Source organism: Schistocerca piceifrons, unplaced genomic scaffold (assembly GCF_021461385.2).
Source record: "Schistocerca piceifrons isolate TAMUIC-IGC-003096 unplaced genomic scaffold, iqSchPice1.1 HiC_scaffold_961, whole genome shotgun sequence".
Taxonomy (NCBI): domain Eukaryota; kingdom Metazoa; phylum Arthropoda; class Insecta; order Orthoptera; family Acrididae; genus Schistocerca; species Schistocerca piceifrons.
In genome coordinates this window covers 857501-862500 of record NW_025729236.1, presented here as the reverse complement: position 1 = coordinate 862500, position 5000 = coordinate 857501, and the positions used below count along the sequence as shown (strand labels likewise).

Here is a 5000-nt window from a genome sequence, read left to right as displayed (position 1 = left end):
GAAGGTCTCGCCTTGCGCGGGCCGAGGGAGGATGGGGCTTCCCCGCCCTTCACGGGGCGGCGGCCTCCGCACTCCCGGGGCGTCTCGTCCTCATTGCGAGGTGAGGCGCACCTAGAGCGTACACGTTGGGACCCGAAAGATGGTGAACTATGCCTGGCCAGGACGAAGTCAGGGGAAACCCTGATGGAGGTCCGTAGCGATTCTGACGTGCAAATCGATCGTCGGAGCTGGGTATAGGGGCGAAAGACTAATCGAACCATCTAGTAGCTGGTTCCCTCCGAAGTTTCCCTCAGGATAGCTGGTGCTCGTACGAGTCTCATCCGGTAAAGCGAATGATTAGAGGCCTTGGGGCCGAAACGACCTCAACCTATTCTCAAACTTTAAATGGGTGAGATCTCCGGCTTGCTTGATATGCTGAAGCCGCGAGCAAACGACTCGGATCGGAGTGCCAAGTGGGCCACTTTTGGTAAGCAGAACTGGCGCTGTGGGATGAACCAAACGCCGAGTTAAGGCGCCCGAATCGACGCTCATGGGAAACCATGAAAGGCGTTGGTTGCTTAAGACAGCAGGACGGTGGCCATGGAAGTCGGAATCCGCTAAGGAGTGTGTAACAACTCACCTGCCGAAGCAACTAGCCCTGAAAATGGATGGCGCTGAAGCGTCGTGCCTATACTCGGCCGTCAGTCTGGCAGTCATGGCCGGTCCTTGCGGCCGGCCGCGAAGCCCTGACGAGTAGGAGGGTCGCGGCGGTGGGCGCAGAAGGGTCTGGGCGTGAGCCTGCCTGGAGCCGCCGTCGGTGCAGATCTTGGTGGTAGTAGCAAATACTCCAGCGAGGCCCTGGAGGGCTGACGCGGAGAAGGGTTTCGTGTGAACAGCCGTTGCACACGAGTCAGTCGATCCTAAGCCCTAGGAGAAATCCGATGTTGATGGGGGCCGTCATAGCATGATGCGCTTTGTGCTGGCCCCCGTTGGGCGAAAGGGAATCCGGTTCCTATTCCGGAACCCGGCAGCGGAACCGATACAAGTCGGGCCCCTCTTTTAGAGATGCTCGTCGGGGTAACCCAAAAGGACCCGGAGACGCCGTCGGGAGATCGGGGAAGAGTTTTCTTTTCTGCATGAGCGTTCGAGTTCCCTGGAATCCTCTAGCAGGGAGATAGGGTTTGGAACGCGAAGAGCACCGCAGTTGCGGCGGTGTCCCGATCTTCCCCTCGGACCTTGAAAATCCGGGAGAGGGCCACGTGGAGGTGTCGCGCCGGTTCGTACCCATATCCGCAGCAGGTCTCCAAGGTGAAGAGCCTCTAGTCGATAGAATAATGTAGGTAAGGGAAGTCGGCAAATTGGATCCGTAACTTCGGGATAAGGATTGGCTCTGAGGATCGGGGCGTGTCGGGCTTGGTCGGGAAGTGGGTCAGCGCTAACGTGCCGGGCCTGGGCGAGGTGAGTGCCGTAGGGGTGCCGGTAAGTGCGGGCGTTTAGCGCGGGCGTGGTCTGCTCTCGCCGTTGGTCGGCCTCGTGCTGGCCGGCGGTGCAGGATGCGCGCGCCTGCGCGGCGTTCGCGCCCCGGTGCTTCAACCTGCGTGCAGGATCCGAGCTCGGTCCCGTGCCTTGGCCTCCCACGGATCTTCCTTGCTGCGAGGCCGCGTCCGCCTTAGCGTGCTCCTCCGGGGGCGCGCGGGTGCGCGGATTCTCTTCGGCCGCCATTCAACGATCAACTCAGAACTGGCACGGACTGGGGGAATCCGACTGTCTAATTAAAACAAAGCATTGCGATGGCCCTAGCGGGTGTTGACGCAATGTGATTTCTGCCCAGTGCTCTGAATGTCAACGTGAAGAAATTCAAGCAAGCGCGGGTAAACGGCGGGAGTAACTATGACTCTCTTAAGGTGGCCAAGTGGCGGCGGTGTGGCTGCATCCGGACTTGGCTTTTCGAAGTGCGGTCTTGATGTAGTCGTGCTGCTGCTGCGAGGTGCCTTCCTTGGGTTATAGTTACAGGGAGAGTGATGCGCAATACATGGGCCTAGCCCTCTTAGCCTCTCCTCTCCTGCGGTCTTCTCCCCTTCTCGTGGGCCCGCTGATTTTCGCAGAGTGGAAGACCGCACCAGGGGCTTGGGGGGGTTACCAGCCCCCCCTCGCATTATCCCTTTATAGTTGGGGGCAGCCGACAAGAAACAAGAGATGGTGGCCCTTCCGCTGAAGGTGCCACCCCAGCTACCCCAGCACCTATCCGGCCAACCGGCCGTAACGAAAATGCGATAGTTTGTGTAGCTCCCTTTGCTTGCAGTGAGTGCCACCGCACTTTTACCACGAAGAACGGTCTCGGGGTCCATCGCCGCCGCCAACACCCTGCGGCCGCCAACGCTGAGATCGTGACGGAGAGGCATCGCGCGAGGTGGACGGAGGAAGAAGTCCTGTCGCTCGCCAAGGCAGAGGCCGAACTGTTCCTTGAGAGGGACGCCCGGTTCTTCTTTGTAAATCAAGAACTTACCAGGATGTTCCCCGACCGAACGCTTGAGGCAATCAAGTGCCGACGGCGGCAAGCTGCCCACAAGCAGCTTGTCCGCCAATTCATGGAGGCACTTGAGATCGGTCGGGGCGAAGAGCCGGCGTCCCGCCGTGGAACAGCGAGCTCGCTGCCTGACGCGGGCGAGGCCGCTGCGCCGCCCGTCGACGCAGCCGAGGACTTCGCGGCCGACACCACCGGGCCGCCGCCGGAGGGGCCGACTGACGCCGCCATCTGGGAGCATCTGGCGGGGCTACCTGCTTCCGCCCAGCGTTTCTCTGCCCTGGATCGAGTCATTGGTCTGGGGCGGGGCACGCCGCCCGATGTCATCCTGGGCATGCTCCCGGATGCCCTTGCGTCGGTCGGGTCCAGGGGGGAGAGGTCGATCACCAGGACACAGCGGCCGCGCCAATCATCCAAGCGGCCGCCTGCCGCCCCGCCGCTGCAGAAGCGCAAGCGGCGCCGCTGGGAATACGCGCGCACACAGGACGCCTTCCGTAGGTCGCGTGCACGTTGCGTGCGCGGCTTGCTGGACGGCACCCTGCTGCAGCCGCCACCCGACATCCCCGGTCTGCTGGACTTCTGGGCGGACCTCTTCACGAAGAAGCCGATCTCCACCGCCGGCTTCATCCGTGACCGCCTTCTCCCGCACTCGGAGCCTGTCGCTCCTGAGTGCCTATGGGGGCCGGTCACACGTGAGGAGGTCGCTGCTGCCTTGCCGCCCAGGGGATCGGCAGCCGGGCCGGACGGCCTGACTCCAGCGGAGCTGCGGCGCCTGCCGCATGAAGTCCTGGTGAAACTCTTGAACCTCTTCCTCCTGGCCCGCGCCCTCCCCGAGCGTCTGCTTCGCGCCCGGACGTCACTTCTCCCCAAAACGGCTGCACCAACATCCCCCGCTGACTTTCGCCCCATTACGGTCTGCTCGGTGTTGGCGCGGACCTTTCACAAGGTTCTCGCGTCACGCCTGATGCGTGCATGTGCTGTGGACGAACGTCAGCGGGCATTCATCCCCCGGGATGGGATGTTGGAAAACACCTTCATCTTGGACACTGCTCTCACCGACGCAGTCCGCTCCTGTCGCTCTGTTTTTGTGGCATCGATCGACGTCTCTAAAGCGTTCGATTCGGTGGACCATGCTGCCCTCCGCCCCGTGCTGAGGGCTCATGGCCTGCCGGATTGCTTTATTGAGTACGTCGAAAGGTGTTACGAGGGTAGCACGACAGTGATAGCGGGCGGCGCCGACGTGGGCGTGCCCCTGCAGCCGGCTAGGGGTGTGCGTCAGGGTGACCCCCTCTCCCCCCTCCTTTTCAATTTTGCGGTGGACTATGTTTTGAGTCAACTTCCCTCCCACATCGGAGCTCGGATCCTTGGTCGCAGAGTTAACGCTGCGGCCTTCGCAGATGACGTCCTGCTTTTTGCATCGACCGCGAGGGGATTGCAGTCCCTCATCGACGCAGCCGTCGCAGCCCTCGCCCATCTGGGGCTGCAGATCAACGCCCGGAAGTGTTTCACCCTCGCCTTAGTCGCGTCTGGGCGCGACAAGAAGGTGAAGGTCGACGCCGACGTTACCTTCAAAGCGGGCAACGCCACCGTGCCCGCCCTACGTGTGGGTGAAACCTTCCGGTACCTGGGACTGCAATTCTCCACCGCGGGTCGCTGCGTTTTCAACCCACGACGCCACCTGGTGGAGCAGCTGGACGTCATCTCCCGAGCTCCGCTCAAGCCGCAACAGCGCCTCCACGCCCTCACCACCGTACTTCTGCCTGGCCTGTACCATGGGCTGGCCCTCAGCCGCACCCGAGTGGGTGCGTTGAAAGCGGCAGATGTGACCATCCGTGCCGCCGTCAGGAGATGGTTCCGCCTTCCGGCGGACACTCCCCTGGGCTACTTCCACGCTCCTGTAGCCCAGGGAGGCCTCGGCATCCCATCATGCCGATGGATGGGGCCAACACTTCGCCGGTCCCGTCTCCTGGCGCTGAAGAGGATTGGGCCAGCCGCCGACGGTGCAGGCCGGGACGAGGTGCAGCGTGAGATCGAGGCGCTGGAGCGGCATCTTATGTGGGAGGGCCACCTCCTCAAATCGTCGACGCAGGTTGGAGAGATGTGGGCCGCGCGCCTGCACGTTGCCTTTGACGGTGCGGCGCTGTCATCTTCCGCCGCCGTCAAGGGGCAACACCAGTGGGTCGCTGACACCAGTCGCCTGCTATCTGGGCGTAACTTCATCGACGCTCTCCGCGCCCGCATCAACGCCTTCCCCACGAAGGCACGGCGCAGTCGCGGGCGGGAGGCGGACACCAGATGCCGCGCGGGCTGCCAGGCCGTAGAGACCGCCAACCACGTGTTACAGGCTTGCTTCAGGACGCACGGGTCCCGGGTTAAGCGGCATGACGCGATCGTGCGCTATGTCGCCCGTGGACTCGCGCAGAGGGGCTTCAACGTCTCTGTGGAGCCCCACCTCCGCACACCTGAGGGAATCCGCAAGCCTGACGTGGTGGCGGTT

The 5000-nt window shown here is 62.7% G+C and overlaps 1 pseudogene; it reads left to right on the top strand.

Moving 5' to 3' along the window:
- Positions 1 to 5000, top strand: part of LOC124774446 — a 7960-nt pseudogene that overhangs the window by 1001 nt on the left and 1959 nt on the right.